The sequence below is a fragment of the Rhincodon typus genome, chromosome 14 (assembly GCF_021869965.1).
Source record: "Rhincodon typus isolate 14 chromosome 14, sRhiTyp1.1, whole genome shotgun sequence".
NCBI classification, from domain to species: Eukaryota; Metazoa; Chordata; class Chondrichthyes; order Orectolobiformes; family Rhincodontidae; genus Rhincodon; species Rhincodon typus.
Genome location: NC_063345.1, coordinates 70,416,947 through 70,433,959, shown reverse-complemented (window position 1 = coordinate 70,433,959; position 17,013 = coordinate 70,416,947). Strand labels below are relative to the sequence as shown.

The following is a 17,013-nucleotide window of genomic DNA, read 5'->3' as shown; positions in this document are numbered from 1 at the left end:
AGAGACATACAAGATGATCAGAGGATTAGATAGGGTGGACAGTGGGAACCTTTTTCCTCGGATGGTGATGGCTAGCACGAGGGGACATAGCTTTAAATTGAGGGGTGATAGATATAAGACAGATGTCAGAGGTAGGTTCTTTACTCAGAGAGTAGTAAGGGCGTGGAATGCCCTGCCTGCAAAAATAGTAGACTCGCCCACTTTAAGGGCATTTAAATGGTCATTGGATAAACATATGGATGATAATGGAATAGTTTAGGTTAGATGGGCTTCAGATTGGTTTCACAGGTCGGCGCAACATTGAGGGCCAAAGGGCCTGTACTGCGCTGTAATGTTCTACGTTCTATACCGGTGTGTGTGTGTGTGTCCATCGGAATGCCCAGTTTGTTTCAATGATTCGATGTCATAACTCCATAATGTGACTGTCTATAAACCACGTGTTTATGTCCCTGCTCCAGTAATGATCCTTTAAACTTACTCAGTCCCTCAAACTCAATCACACATTATCTTGCACTCTACATTCATTCCTTCACACACATGCATACTCTCACACTTGACAATGCAGACATCCACACTGATATGCACACATATTTACACGTACACAAAGTAACTCACAATACATGGCTCACATTTTTACGGACAAATGCACACACAAACAATTTCATATCATGACTGCACACATACCTAGAAAGTCTGTCACACAGAGTCACACTACCTTACACATACATACATTGTTGCTCACACACAAACACACTATCTGCACATACACTCAGAATCAGGAATACCGACTGTCACAGTCTCTCATTCACACTCTTGCACACACATTCTCACTCACTCACACTTCATACTCTCACACTCATCCACTCTTGCGCACACATTATCACTCACTCATACTCTATATTCACACACGTTTGCACACGCTCCCACATACACTCTCACTCACACACACTCTCACACTCCAAAATCACACACTCGTACACACTCAGACACACATTCGCACACACACTCTCTCTCTTGCACACCCTTATACAATCTTGCACATACATTCAAAATCTCGCAGGGGCACAACCTCTCTTATACACTCTCTTTCACTCTGTCTCTCACACTCCCTGTCAGACACTCACTTACATTCTCTCATACGCACTCTGTCTCTTGCAACACTCACTCACTCTTGTACACACTCTTGCACATGCTTTCACATACAATCTCTCGTGCACATTGACTCATACTCACATATTCTCTCATATACATACTTGTGCACAGCCTCTCATGCACACACACTTGTACACACTCTCTTGCAGACGCTCTTTCTCTCTCACGGACACTTTCTCTGTTGGATGCCCTCTCTCTCAGGCGTCCTCTCTCCTAACTTGACTGAGTTTTCTCAAGAAGTAACAAAGGGAATAGATTAGGGCACAGCAGTGGATGTGATCAATATTGACTTCAGTAAGGCGTCCGACAAGGTTCCTCAAGCTAGACTAGTTAGCAAGGTTAGATCACATGGAATACAGGGAGAAATAGCTAATTGGATACAGAACTGGCTTAAAGGTAGAAGACAGAAGGTGGTGGTGGAGGGTTGATTTTCAGACTGGAGGCCTGTGACCAGCGGTGTGCCACAAGGATTGGTACTGGGTCCACTGCGTTTTGTCATTTATATAAACGATTGGATGTGAACACACAAGGTAATGCTTAGTAAGTTTGCAGATGACACTAAAATTGAAGGTGTAGTGGACAGTGAAGATTACCTCAGAGTACAATGGGATCTTGATCAGAAGGACCAATGGGCCGAGGTGTGGCAGATAGTGTTTACTTTTGATGAATGTGAGGTCCTGCATTTTGGAAAGGCAAATCAGGGCAGGACTTATACACTTAACAGTAAGGCCCTAGGGAGTTTGCTGAACAAAGAGACCTTGGAGTGTAGGTTCATAATTCCTTGAAAGTGGAGTTGCAGGTAGATAGGATAGTGAAGAAGGCATTTGGTATGTTTGCCTTTATTGTTCAGTGCACTGAGTATAGGAGTTAGGAGGTCATGTTGCAGCTGTACAGGACATTGGTTCAGCCAGTTTTTCAGTATTGCATGAAATTCTGGTCTCTGTGCTATAGGAAGGATGTTGCAAAACTGGAAAGGTTTATGAAGATGTTGCCAGGGTTGGAAGTTTTGAGCTATAGGGAGAGGCTGAATAGACTGGGCTTATCCTCCCTGGAGTGTTGGAGGCTGAGGATGACCTTACAAAGGTTTATAAAATCACGAGGGGCATGGTTAGGGTAAATGGGCAAGGTCTTTTTCCTAGGATGGGGAGTCCAAAACTAGAGGGCATAGGTTTAAGGTGAGAGGGTAAAGCTATAAAGGGGACCTAATGGGCAACTTTTTCACATAGAGGGTTGTGTGTCAATGGAATGAGCTATCAGGGGAAGTTGAGGAGGCTGGTAAAATTACAACATTTAAAAGGCATCTGGCTGGATATTTGAATAGGAAGAGTTGAGAGAGATATGGGCCAAATGCTGGCAAATGGGCCTAGATTTATATAGAATATCTGGTCGGCATGGACGAGTTGGACCGAAGAAGTTTTGTGTTTCCTTGCTGTATATCTCTACAACTCTCTCAAACACTCTCTCTCTAGAACAGCCTCTCTCTCATATACTCTCATGCTTTTACACATTCTCTTGTACATACTCTCTCTCGCACTTGTACACACACACACTTACACTCACTCTCTCGCACACAAACACTCTCAGAGACTCTTACATGGACACTCTTAGGCATGCACACACACCCTCTTGCACATGCACACAAACACAGATTCACATAGTCGTACACATGTGCTCTCTTGGACACTCTGTCTGACATACATTCTCTCAGGCATTCTCTCTCACATAGTCTCTCTCACACTCTCACAATGGTGCACACATGCACTCTTACACACAGCCTCTTGCACATGTATACACTCACTCTTGTGCTCCCCAATGTCCTGATGAGGGCCCAGACATCTGGAAGGTTGGTCTTTGATTGGAGATGGTAATCAGTGAAATCTTTCAGACACTGTGTTCGGCATTTTACAACAAGATGAATTCAGCGTAGAAGAAAAAGCTCAATATTTTATTGTTAACGCATTCATTTTGAGAACGGTTAAATCATGGAAAAATGTCACAGATGGTGCTTTTTAAAGGGGACACTGCAGCTTCATAAATCAACAACGTCTCCAGAAAATTAAATTCCAGCCAGTTATAGGGTTGTTAACTTCAGAAGAAACAATCGTCAGAAGATCAACCCTGAGTCTGCTTAACACCAGCAATAACAGTAAAATCCAAACATGAATCTGCTGGTGCGTTAAAAGATTTGATGAATCCCTTCCCACACACGCAGCAGGTGAATGGTCTCTATCCAATGTGTGCTGTGATGAGTTGAGTCTGAGCTTCAGACACTACATGACTTCAGGGAAGGGGAGAGTTATCTGGATATTGTGTTCCATGAGAGAGTCATACACAGCAGGTTAAGTCGTTCAAATTTGGCCAGTGATTACGGTCAGGGATAAGAGGCATGATGCGTCATTTGTCTGGTTCCAAGGTAAGGAAAATCTTGAACCAGATGAAAGGATGTTGGAGTCGGGGTGGTTGGGATTCCAATGTTGTCGCCCATGTGAGGACCGACAACAATGGCAACAGTAGGGAAGAGATTCTGTTTGGGGATTATTGGGAATTACATAGCACAATCTCCAAGGATTAACCTCCGCATTATTACCTGAGCTGCGTTCAAATTGGCATTGAAATTAGAAAAGCAGAGAAGTAAACAAGAGGCTAAAGGAGTGGTGCAGGAAAGAGGCATTCCATTTCGTGGGGCACATTTCTCCACATGTACAAATGAAATCTTTGAGAGTTTGGAAACAGCTAACAGCATGGATGTTGTTGCTGGTTAACTCCGATCAAACTCCTGTATTCACTTGTGAATTTGCTCATGTTTCTGCAGATGTGATTCCAGACCCACTCCCAGCAACTCCACGCACACCCTCTGTAACCTGAATGACTTTTTTGGACTTACAATGATGCCTTTTTTAAAATCCTACCCTTCTCTTGAACAGTCACTGGGGATTGAGGATGATTTTCTTTCATTCTAGTGTTGTGGGTCCTGAAGTGATTAAATAGTTCAATATGGGTTCCACAATCCCTGACATTGGCGAGGCAGGTGGTATTTGATGTCGTGAGTAGCTGGGATGCACAGGTTTTCATTTGCTTTGCCATATGTTAACACGTATTCTTCATCTGGAACTGTTTTCAGCTGATGTTGCCCAGTGGATGAAAAAATTTGAGGGACCATAGATAGATCCTTGAAGGACACCCTAGGAATCAAGTTCAGGCAATCAGAAGTTGAGCATTGACATGGCAGTATTTAGATAGGAGAGAAATGGAGAATGATACGAGTTGAGGTTCATAGAAGAACTTCAGAGGCAGTTTTGCGTGGTAAACTCGGGGAAGGGAGGGATGCGGCAGAGGTAACTGATCAGGTGCTCTCACTCGAATGACTAAGTCCATTAGCTCCTCACTTGTTTTCAGCCGTGAGGACGGAGGAGATGGGGAAAGCTCTTCAACTTGGAACAGGAATGGACCATTTGGCCCCTGAGCCTGCTCCACCATTCCATTAGATCATAGCTGATCATTTCTTTCCTGCAGTATTCCCATTTCTCATTATGTCATTCACCTTCAGAAATCTATTGCTTTATGACTGAACATCTTCAATGATTGAGCTTCCATGAACCTCTGGGTCCAGAATTCCATCTGAGTGAAAAGTTCCTCCTCATCCTGGTCTTAAATGGCATACCCTTTATTTAGAGACTATGTCTCCTGGTTCTAGACTCAACAGCAAAGAGAGAAGTCCAATCAACATCCATACTGTAAGAATTTCTGAGGTTTCATTGAAATCATTGCTCATTCTCCAAATAATATTATCCCAGTTGATGGTAATACTGCACAAGTTAAATCTCAGAGTGAAACCTGGCTTGATAAATCACACACTTTATTTTTGAAATTTAGTTCAGATAATAGCTAGTCACTGGACATATTCATATAAGGCTGCCAATGTTCGTTCACGAAAACAACACAAGTTTATTGCAGTAAAGAGAAAACAGGCTCTGTCTGTATGTGACAATTTTGAAAGATATTAACATAAACAGCTACTGAATCCATTTTCCCAGCAATATCCTTTACAAATGCTCAATTTCAGTGAAGTATTGCTCCTATAATTTTTATTTATTCATGGGATGGGGGTGTTGCTGGCTCTGCTAGCATTTATTGCCAAACCATAATTGCCCAGTAGAAAGTGGTGGGGAGCTGCCTTCTTGAATGTTTGCTGTCCATAGGGTATTGGAGCACCCACTGTGATATTAGGAACAGAGTTCCATATTATTGACCCAGTGATCCTGAAAGAAGGTGATTTTGTTCAAAGTCACAGTGCATATGCTTTGAGAGAGAAGTTGCATTAAGTGTTGTTCCCATGCATCCACTGTCTTTCTCAATTTTCAAAGTCATCAGCAGGTTGTTTTGGAGGAATTACTGTTGTGCATCTTGGAGATGGCACATACGTCTTCAACTGTGCATCAGTGATGAGGGAGTGAATGTTGAAGTTGATAGTTGGGGGTGCCAAACCAACCAGCTTTTACATTTCACATACCAAGGCAATTTTTACAGTCCACCTTTACATTTGCTGTGAGCTTCTATACATCTTCTTTTTTCTCCTTCCATCAGTTTTTGGGTCATCCTTTGTTGGATTATAAATTACTCCCAATCCCCTGGTTCATCGCTTTTTCTTGCAACCTTACAAACCACATCCTTTGATCTGATGTAACCTATCAGTCCTTTTGTCAGCCATAGCTGATTTATTTTTTCTCGCTGCATATTTCTGTCTTCAACAAATGCATAATTGTTGTAAACAATGCAATACTTATTCACATACTTGCTAATACCTGTGTACTTTCAAATCATTTTCTGTTTTTTGCCAATCACAGACAACTTGCCATTCCATAGTTTCCATTGTTCTGACGAGACCGTAATTCCAGAATGAACTATATCACTTCCAAAACTGAAAGAACTGCAGATGCTGTAGATCAGAGACAAAAATAGATGTGAGGACTCCTCAGAACTGACAAAGGGTCACTCGATATGAAACATGAACTCTGATTTCTCTCCATAGATACTGCCAGACCTGCTGAGCTTTTCCAGCAAATTCTATTTTTGTCTCTATAGCACTTTTAAACTTGATTAAAATTCCACATTATGGTCACTATTTAACGGAGGCTCCTTAACAGCAAGGTTATTAACTACTCTTCTCTTTACAAAATTCTCAACCTGAAGCTGATACCTTAAATGCTTCAGTACAAACTGCAGAAATTGACACTCCACAGCATTCATGCTGATTTGGTTCACCCAGTCTGTATGGAAATTGAAGTTACCCATTGTCAGTGTAGTATGTGTATTACAGGGTCATTTGTTTTTCTGATCTATATTCACAAGAAATTGTTCTGGATGTTAAAATAGATTCAGCAGACTATGTGTTCAATGCAAAATCCAAATAATTATCTTTATCCATAGTTTTATATCCTAAAGCTGGGCTGGAGATTTTAACATGTTTATGACCTGAATGTAAATAACAGCAAATTACAGCTCCTGAAATCACCCATGGACTCGCAGCCGTCTCTGCAGGTGTACCATGAGGTGGGATTTCTGAGTGAATCCTTTACAACATTCAGTGCAGATGAACGGCCACTGTCCAGTGTGAACTCACTGGTACACAGTGAGTTGAGATGGTCATCTGAACCTAATCCAACAGTGAGTGCATCTGAATGGTCTCTCATCGGCGTGAACACCATTGATGTAGCATCAGTTCCCCAGAGCTTTTAAAAACACTTCTGTCAGTCTGGACATTTAAAAAGCCTCTCATTAGAGTGAACACATTGATGTGTACCAAATCCCAGGATCTTGCATAGCACATTCTGTATTTTGTGCATTTAGAAGGTGTGAATTCACTGGTGTGTCAGGAGGTGGATTTTCTGAGTGAAACCCTTCCCACACTTGGAGTGGGTGAACGGTCTCTCTCCGGTGTGAGTGCGCTGGTGTACAGTGAGACGAGATGACTATCTGAACCTAGACCCACAAAGAAAGTACCTGAATGGTCTATTGTTAGTGTGAAGACATTGGTGAAACTTCAGCTCCCAGGAGCTTTTATAAAATCTCTCAGTCTGGACACTTGAAGGGTCTCTTCTCAGTGTGAACTCAATGGTGTACCATGAGCTGGGATGACTCACAAAATCCTTTCTCACACTAAGTGCCACTAAATGGTCTCTCCCCAGAATGAACTGGCTGGTGTGTCAACAGGCTGGAGAACTAAACGAATACCTGCCCACATTCAGAACAGATGAATGACCTCTGTGAAGATGCTGGTGTACAGTGAGTTGGGATGATCTCTTGAACCCATTTCCATAGAGAGAGCATCTGAACAGTCTCTCGTCAGTGTGAACACGGTGATGGGCGATCAGCTCCCAGGAGCTTTTAAAGTACTTCCCATACCCTGAACATTGAAAAGGTCTGTCCTCAGTGTGAACACATTGATGGGGCTACAGATAGTGACAGCTTTTGAAGTATTTCCCACAATCTTTACATTTAAAAGTTCTCACCTCAGTATGAACCTGCTGGTGTGACTTGGGTGGGATGACTGAGTGAATCGAATTCACGTTCCGAGCAGGTGAATGGCCTCTCCCCAGTGTGGATGCACTGGTGAACAGTGAGTTGAGATGATCACTTGAAGCCACAGTCAGTGCACCTGAACCATCTCTCTTCAGTGCGAACACGCTGATGGGATATCAGCTCACTAGAATTTTTACAGCACTTCGCACAGTCTGTATATTTAAAAGGGTCTCTCCTCAGTGTGAACTCGCTGGTGTTTCCGCAGGGTGGATAACTGAGTGAATCCCCTCCCAAAAAGGGAGCAGATGAATGGCCTCTCCCTAATGTGAACACATTGGTGAATGTTCAGCCCAGAGTGGCAACTGAATCCTTTCTTATAGTCCTGCATTTCCATGGTTTCTCCCTAATGTAACTGCATTTATGGTTCTGTAGGCCAGTTGATTGGTGTGAAGCCTTTTCTGCACACAGAACATGTGTATCTGTTCTTGCCACCGTGAATGGTGCTTTTTCCTTCTATGTTTAAAATCTGTTGATAGTCTGGTTGTGATAAATTAGGTGACTCCATCAGATCATGGTGTTTGGTTTCAGTATCCTGACTTCAAATCTTCCTCTTTGCATATCCTATTAATTGATTTAAACAGAAAAATGGAATGAGAAAGAAGCCACGAAGACTAGGTTCAGGTTGTGAAATTATACCGAGTAAACCTAGTAATACGTGGGGCTAGCATTTTGGACAAGTGACCATGAAAGCTGCTGGATTGCCTTAGAAACTGAACTGAGGCTATCAGGGAAGGGGCCTGGTGTCTGCTCTGAACCTGCACAAGACAGTAGGAACTTTATGAAGCAGAGTGAGAGAGAAAAAAAAGAGACATAGTTAGGAAGTCGGAGAGGTAAGGGGCAAAAAGCGGGACACTATATATCTAAACTTGTCCAGAGATTTGACAGGATTTTCACCAGCTCAAAGACTCAGGGTAGCAAATCTATGTAAATGCCACTACCGGCAAGTTACCCTCCAAGATGCATTGTACTCACCTGTTTGACATCCAATACTGGAGGAACAGAGTCTTGCTTTAATCAATTATTAGGAGGATGAACGTCAGTGCCTTCAGTCCCCGTTATGAATTCCATTCAGCAGCCGCCAACTGAATCTCTGTCCTTGGGAACTGTAACTGTAAGCGCTGAAACAGGCTTTTCAGGACCTTGGTGACATATTTCACCCAAAACTGAAATTCCCAAACCACATGTCCCTATCATCAGTAAAACCACCGATTTCCACCTCAATATCATCACTGACTTCGCCCCAGACTCAGCTCATCTGCTTCTGAAACTCTCATCCATTCCATTATTATCTGTAGACATCAATCAGAACACCTTCCCTGGAACTGAGATCACCCGTCATTCTCTGCTGCGTGTCTGCTCACTCACACCAACTCTTGTTGAGCCATTCATCGAAGTATTCTCAAACAGTCGCGCATGCGCATTTCTGCATCTTTACCTTATAAAGATGGCGCCCCTGAATCCCGCGCTCCTTCCTTGAAAAAAATGGCGGCCGTAAAGCTGGGCTTCTTCCTTGGACAAACAAGGATCTCCTAACACGGGCCTGGAGGGTCTAATTCGGAATTTGCGACCTACAGGAGGTGTTTGTGAAGTGTCTCAGCTCCTTTCTCCCAATGAGGCTCCTACACAACGGTTTCGTACCTGCCCTTTCTGCCGCCGGAGAAAGTCTCTCACTGTCCTGATCAAAATGACACTGCGCATGCCCCACGTACAAACCAAGATCCGCTTGCGTATCGGGTCCCTTTTTCACAAGGCGTCCCGACCCGAAACGTCAGCTTTCCTGCTCCTTTGATACTGCCTGGCCTGCTGTGTTCCTCCAGCTGCATACTGTTATCTCTGACTCCAGCATCGGCAGTTCTTACTATCTCCGCTTGCGTCTCAACATGTTTTTTTGAGTGCAAAGCGAATATTCGTAAATGCAAGCAACGTTGGCTGAAAGGACCGCCATTAACAATCGTTCTGGAGACTTGTGACGAAGTTTCTTACTCGAGTTCTGTAAATTAACTGGAAATATGTAAAGTTTCGTGATGTGCATCTCAACTATTTCTTAAAATCTCCCATTGATTTATTAAAGAGGCTTAATGTTTTACTATGTAGCGGGAACGATCGGATCTTGGAAAATCTTTCGCTGTTTCCTTTTCACTCCCCATCAAGCCTCGCCCCTCACTCCCTCAGGTCGAAGGACCGGCCGCAGCTCTGCCCTCCAGTTCCGCTTCTTCCTCCATTGGCTCAGTTTGGTTCAGGCGCTATTCAGCAGCTCTGCACCGGAAACGCATTAAAGGGAGAACGAGGCAGCCCTTCTTAACAAGAGAAGTTAGGGTCGCTCTCTTGTGATGCAGTGATAGTGTGCCTACTCTTGGACTGAGAGGCTTGAGTTCAATTTCCACCTGTAGCAGGGGAGCGTAATAACATCTCTGAACAGGTTAATTAGGAAAAACAAGGGAAGTCAGGAACCTAATGAAAACAAAAGAAAATGCGTGCAATATGGTGAAGATCAGTCAGAAACCAGAAGAGTTTAAACGCCAGCAGAGGACGACTTAAAAAAAGGGAAATGAAATATGAGAATAAGCTAGCTACTTACACAACTGAACAACACAAAAGAGATTTTTCGGTATACGAAGAGGTAAGACTAAACGTTCTACCGCTGGAAAATGAGGCTGGAGAAGTAATAATGGGAAACAAAGAAATGCCAAATGAGCTAAACCATGGCTTTACATCCGTCTTCATGGTGGAAGCATACCAGAACTTTATTTCTGAAGGAGGGTCTAGGATTTGGAAGGAGGTAGCTGAGATGGTTGCAGGGGCGTTAGTGGTGATCTTTCAGGCATCACTGAAGTGAGGGATGGTTCCAGAAAACTAGAAAATTGCTGATATAATCCCTCTGTTTACGAAGTGAGAGAAATGACAGGCTGATTAGCCTGACCTCAGTTGCTAGTAAGATTTTAGAGTTCATGATTAAGGATGGCATAGTGAAGTATTTGGAAGTGCATGGTAAAACAGGGATGAGTTAGCACGGCTTCAGCAAAGATAGATCATGCCTACAAATTTGTTAGAATTCTTTGAAGAATTAACAAATAAATTAAACAAAGAAAATCTAGTGGATGTCACCTATTTGGATTTCCAGAAGGCCTTTGACAAGGTGCAATAGAAGAAGCTGCTAAATAAGATAGGAGCCTATGGCGTTAGGGGCAAAATGTTAGCATGGATAGAGGATTGGCTGACTGTAGAAGGCAGGGATAGGGGATAAATGGGTCTTTATCCTTTGGCGATGAGTGACTAAGTGATCCATAGAGGTTATTGTTGGGACTACGACCATTCATGTTATACGTTAATGATCTGGATGAAGGAACTGTGGGGCATTGGGCGAAGACGTGGCAGGTGAAATAAAATGTGACAAAGTGCATTTTGGCAGGAAGACTAGATGCATTTTCTAAATGGGTAAAGGCTTTGGAAATCTGAAGCATAAAGGGACTTAGGAGTCTGAGTTCAAGATTCTCTTAAGGTTAAAATGTAAGTTCACTTGGCAGTTTGGAAGCCAAATGGGATGTTAGCATTCATTTCAAGAGGGTGAAATAGAAGAGCAGAGATTTACAGCCTCAGTTGTATAAGACTCTGTTCAGACTGTATTTGGAATATTGTGAGCAGTTTTGAGCCCAGTATTTACAGAAAGATGTGTTGGCACTGGAAATTTACACAAATGACCCCAGTGATGGAGGGCTTGCCATATGTGGAGCAGTTATAGAGTCATCGAGCTGTACAGCATGGAAACAGAACCTTTAGTCCACCTTGTCCAAGCCAATCAGATATCTTAAATTAATTAGTCCTATTTGCCAGCATTTCACCCACATTCCCTCTCAACTCTTCCTATTCATATACCCACCCAAATGCCTTTTTAAATGTTATAATTGTACTAGCCTCCACCACTTCCCCTGGCAGCTCATTCCATACACACACCAACCTTTGGGTGAAAAAGCTTCCCCTTCAGTCCCTTCTATATTTTTGCCCTCCCATATTAAATCTATGCCCTTGAATTTCAGATTCCCCTACCCTGGGGGGAAAAAACCTGGAATATTCACCTCTTTTTATGCCCCTCAGTGATTTTGTAAACCTGAGGTCACCCCTCAATCTCCAGTACTGCAGGGGAAAATAGCCCTAGCCTATTCATTCCTCCCAATAGCTCCAAACCCTTTAGCCCCGATAACATCCTTGTACGTCTATTCTGTGTCCTTTCAGGTTTAACGTCTTTTCTATAGCAGCAGGAGACTAGAATTGTCCCCCTTCCTGCAGCAGTATCTCATCATTGCCCCAAATCTACCTCAGACCTGTTTGGTGGGGATCGGTGACGTTTTGTAAGCCTACAGATACGACACCTATCACTCTTTCAAAACAGCAGAAATCTCCTGTAGTCATGACTTGCATGGACGCATTGCAGTGCCATACTCTATTACTGACAGATTGGACCCTCCTCTGTCCTTAAGACCTTATGCAGTCCCTGCGCTCTGCAATTCCCTTCTCTATGTTCCCTTTCCGACTCACCCCACCCACATTACTCCATGATTGGAGCTGCCGAGGATATAAGCCTCTGAAATTCCCTCCCTAACCCTCTCTATCCATCTTTAAGATGTATTTTAAAATCGATCTCTCTAATCGACATTTCGATCATCCGTGAAGCACCTTAGAAGATGTGACAATGTGAAAGGTTCTATGCAATACAAATAGTTTTTGTTATTGCCGCATATTCGGAGAATCAGGAATTACATGTTTCTTCCCAACTCAGAATGAACACGCATTGGCGCCGATGAACTGCAGCAAAAACCGGAAGACTGCCCATGTAACAGCTCGCTTTGAGGCCCGGGTGATTGATGTCAGCGCGGAACCAATAGGAGGACGGGGCGGTCTGGAAGACGGGGCTGCCGTCTTGCAACCAATCGGAGTGAACTAGAATAAGTCACGTGATCATCTGCGCGTTGCGGTGTGGCTGAGGTTTGGTTGCCTGCAGAACAGGTAAAGGTGGGAGGGAAATGGAATTAATATGAGCTGAGAGGTTTTACAAAAACTAGGTGCACGTCGGAAAACACAAGTTTGAAGCACCCAGTCCCGTGTTTATAGCAACCGGGAAGACGCCAAACCAAAAGAACTGCGGATGCTGTAAAACAGGAACAAAAACAGAAGTTGCTGGAAAAGCTCAGCAGGTCTGGCAGCATCTGTGAAGGGAAAATCAGAGTTAACGTTTCGGGTCCAATGACCCTGCCTCCGAACGGTGGGGTTAGGCCCGACTGATCGCCACCATCTTTGTTGGGGGAAATGATCCGCGGCACACATGCGCGGTCGCTAAATTTGTAGCGGGGGTAGGTTTCAGCGCAACGCATGCGTAGCCTTCCCGGCAGGGAGTGTCTGGGGAGGATTAGCGCAAATCAGATTCAAACCAAGAAACATGTTTGTTTCTTCTGGATTTCTTTCCCAGAATGTGAAATCGTAACAGCTAACACTTTTTTTTTGTCAATACCCAACTGCTTCAGTCTCAAATAATGGGTACATTTTAGCCCTGTTCAGTATTTTACTGTTACTTTCAAAGACCTTTTGGAAATGAATTTTATACTGACCTTGTGCTGCTGCTGTCTTACAAGATTCATTTTCCCACACTATCTTTTACAGTCAGGAATTCTTTTTCCAGCAAGAGAGCGCATTTCCATTCTATTTCTGGCCATAAAATTCTGCACCATTTTCACTCCCTGAAACATTAACTATGTTTCTTCCTCCACAGGTACCAGCGAGCATTGCCAAAATCCTTGATGCCTGTGGAGAAGGTGATGTTTAACTTTCATATACTGCTGCAGTTTGTGTGGTGACGGTGCTTCCATAATGCGGTTAGCTAAGAAGTTACAGGTCATTCACCCTGCAATTAGTGAAAAGTTGACAAAGAATGCTAAAATCAACAGCAGTTTTTTTTAAATCATATTTATAATTTCACAAAAATACCATTGAGGAACTTTTGACATGAGGCCACAGATGGAGATATGAGGTCAGGTGACCAAAAGCATTGCCAAATAAGCAGGTTTTCAGGAATGTCTTAAAAGAGGAAAGCAGACCTGAGGGATTTAGGGTGGGAATTCCAGACCGTGTTACCTTGGCATCTGTAGAAACAACTAATAATGGTGAAGCAATAAATAGATGTATTGTTGGAATCTGAAACAGATTCGGTTGTTGACATCTCAAAGGTTGTGTGGTGCAGGGAGATAGGGATAATTACAGCCAGGAATTAAATCACGTGTGGGCATTTTAAAACATTGTTTATACATTGGAGGCTTTTGATGGGTTAACAAGTTTTGGTACAAGTGAGCACATGGGCGGCGGAGTTTTAGATATTTTTGAGATTACAGTTGTGTTGAATGTGGGAGGCCGGCTGGGAGTGTTTTTGGCTAGTTAAGCCCAGAGGTGACATAGACATGGATGAGAGTTTCAGCAAATGAGCTGAGACTTAGGGTAGAGTCGGGTGATGTCACTGAACTGGAACTAGGTGGTCTAGGTGTAGGACTGGACGGTCACTCTCATTTAACCTCTGGAATTCGGTGTTTGTAAATTTGCGAATCAAGTCTGTAACAATATCTGGAGCTGAGTGGTCCTTGCGGAATCCAAACGGGGTGTCGCTGAGCAGCTGCTGCTGGATAGCACTGTTGATGATACTTTTCATCACTTTTGTGATCAAGAGTAGACTGATGGATGGGAAATTGGCCAGGTTGGATTTGCTTTGTGGTTTTGTGCTAAACATACCTGAACAATGTTCCACGTTGTCGGTAAATGCCGGTGCTGTTGCAGTACTGGAACAGCTTGGCTTGGCGGTTGGTAAGGTCTGGAGCACAAGTGGTCAGTACTATTACCAGAATGTTGGCAGGGCCCATAGCCTTTGCACTATTCATCCATTTGTTGATATAATGTGAAGTGAATCCAGTTGGCTGAAGACTGGCATCTGCAATGTTGGGGACCACTGGAGAAGGCCAAGATGGATCATCCACTTGGCACTTCTGGCTGAAGATTGCTGCACATGCTGTAGTCTTAGCTTTTGCATGGATGTATTAGGCTCCTCCATCAGTAAGGGTGGTGATTTTTTTTTTGTGGTGGCTCCTCTAGTGAATTGTTTAATTGTCCATCACCATTCACGACTGGGTGTAGCAGAACTGCAGAGCTTAAATCTGGTCCATTGTTTGCAGGATTGCTAAGCTCTATCTCTTGTTGCTTATGCTGTTTGGCATGCAGGTAGTCTTTGGTAGCTTTACCAGGTTGGCACTTAATTTTTAAGTATGCCTGGTGCTGCTCCCTCTTGTACTATCCATTGAACAAGGGTTGATCCCCTGTATTGATGGCAATGGTTGAGTGGGTGATATGCTGGGCAATGACATTACAGATTGTGCTGGAGTACAATTCTGCTGATGTTGATGATGCACAAAGCCTCATAGATGCCTTGTTTTGATTTCCTACATCTGTTCCACGTCTGTCCCATTTAACAAGGTGATAGTGCCACTCAATACAGTGGAGGGTATTCTCAATATGAATGCAAGGCTTTGTCTCCACAAGGACCGTGTGTTGGTTGCTGTCACCAATACTGTCATGGACAGATGCATCTGCAGCTGGCAAATTTGTGATGATGAGACCGACTATGCTTTTCTCTCTTGTTGGTTCCCTCACCACATGCTGCAGATCTAGCCGAGCAGCTTTGTCCTTTAGGACCTAACCAACTTGATCAGTAATCCTACTGCCAAGCTACTCTTAATGGTGGACATTGAAATCCTGTACCCGTAGTACATTTGGTGCCATTTACACCCTCAGTGCTTCCTCCAAGTATTTTTCAACATGGAGGAATACTGATTCATGGTACGTGGTAATCAGCAGGAGCGATGAGACTGACTTCAGATGCCTGGAAAATGTCGAGTACTCCCAGGGCAAATCATTCCTGTGCCGCCACCTCTGCCTGGTCTGCCCTGTCGGCAGGACAGGACAGGGCACATGTAGGGATGGTGGTGGTTTCTGGGTCATTATCTGTAAGGTATGATTCAATGTGTATACCTACATCAGGCTGTTTCTTGACTAGTCTGTGAGACAGTTCTCCAAATTTTGGCACTAGCCCCCAGATGTTAGTAAGGAAGACTTTGCAGAGTTGATAGTGCTTCTTTGGTTGTGTTTTCTGGTGCCTTGGTAGTTGCCAAGTTATCCATCCAGTTTCATTCCTTTGTTGAGACTTTGCAGTGATTAATACAACTGAGTGGCTTGCTGGGCCACTGTGAGGTTGACGGGTGTCTTTACCTGGAGGACATTAGATATTTTTTCTGCCATTGACAGTGTCTAGCAATCAATAGATTCTTAATTTTTTTCTTGAGTTCAGATTCCACCATCTGCCGAGGTGGGATTCAAACCTGAACTTCAGTTGTACGTTTTAATATTCTGGATAGAAGTTAAGTACATTGGGTTTGTTGACTCATTTTTAAATATCTCTAACACAGGTTTTATTTCTTTGCAAAACACTGTCCATCATCCTGTTGTCTCCATGCTCCTCCCCCAATCCCCAACAACAAGAATGAGGAGCACATGGAGTGTCTTTGTCACTAATACTGAGACAATCCGATCAGCTGCCTGTGCTGCTTCCCTCCCTTCCCCTAGCCCACCAAGCCAACCTGCCTCGCATGTTGCTCCTCATTTTAGTCCTAAACTTGCATCTTTCTCCAGTGCCTTGTTAAGCCTTATTCAGAGCTCATCTTGACCCTTTACTCTATTCTTGATAAACAACAGACATTTCAACTCTCTCTCTCTTCTTCTCCTCTTCCTCCTTGTCACTCCCCCAAGCCAGTTCACAGATATTGTTCCTTGTTCCTTGTTCTGTCTGTCTCTCTTTTCTTGTTATACCCTTCTCACTGTTTCTGTTAAAACAATATTTGACCTCACTGTTGTTGGAAAATCCTGTTCCATCTCCACTCTCCCTTTCCTCTCTAAAGTCCATGTATTTGATGTCAGTCAAAGATCTATTCTTGGCCCCTCCTGTTTTTCACCTGCATACTGTCAGTGGGTGACATTGTCCAAAAAAATCGTGTTTGTTTTCACATGTACGCTGACAATGCTCAGCTCTGCCTCGCCACCATCCCCATGCATTGCTCCACTGTTACTCAATTATCAAGCTGCTTATCACTACTTGATTAGCTGAAGTTTCCTCCAGTAAAACTTTGCGATGGTTAAATTACTTTCCCTTACTTCTGAGTCCCTCCCCCTTGCTTCGAACTGGCTGAGACTGAACTACAC

The 17,013-nt window shown here is 43.5% G+C and overlaps 1 protein-coding gene and 1 long non-coding RNA gene across 5 annotated transcripts in view; one reads left to right on the top strand and one right to left on the bottom strand.

Annotated features, from left to right (window-relative positions):
• The window catches only part of LOC125484899, an 11,182-nt gene extending 1,964 nt beyond the window's left edge, over positions 1–9,218 (bottom strand). Inside the window, exons 1-2 of the long non-coding RNA XR_007263701.1 lie at positions 8,704–9,218; positions 4,037–8,292 (exon numbers count right to left, since the gene is read on the bottom strand). This is a non-coding gene — a long non-coding RNA (uncharacterized LOC125484899). The remainder of the gene's footprint in view (positions 1–4,036; positions 8,293–8,703) is intronic.
• A 786-nt stretch (positions 9,219–10,004) lies between these two features.
• LOC109922680 (zinc finger protein 239-like) overlaps positions 10,005–17,013 on the top strand; it is a 28,511-nt gene continuing 21,502 nt past the window's right edge. For all 4 annotated transcript variants that reach the window (XM_048605487.1, XM_048605485.1, XM_048605488.1 and 1 more), the window contains exons 1-3: positions 10,005–10,351; positions 12,506–12,732; positions 13,493–13,535. The gene's annotated coding sequence lies outside the window, so the exon portion shown is untranslated. The remainder of the gene's footprint in view (positions 10,352–12,505; positions 12,733–13,492; positions 13,536–17,013) is intronic.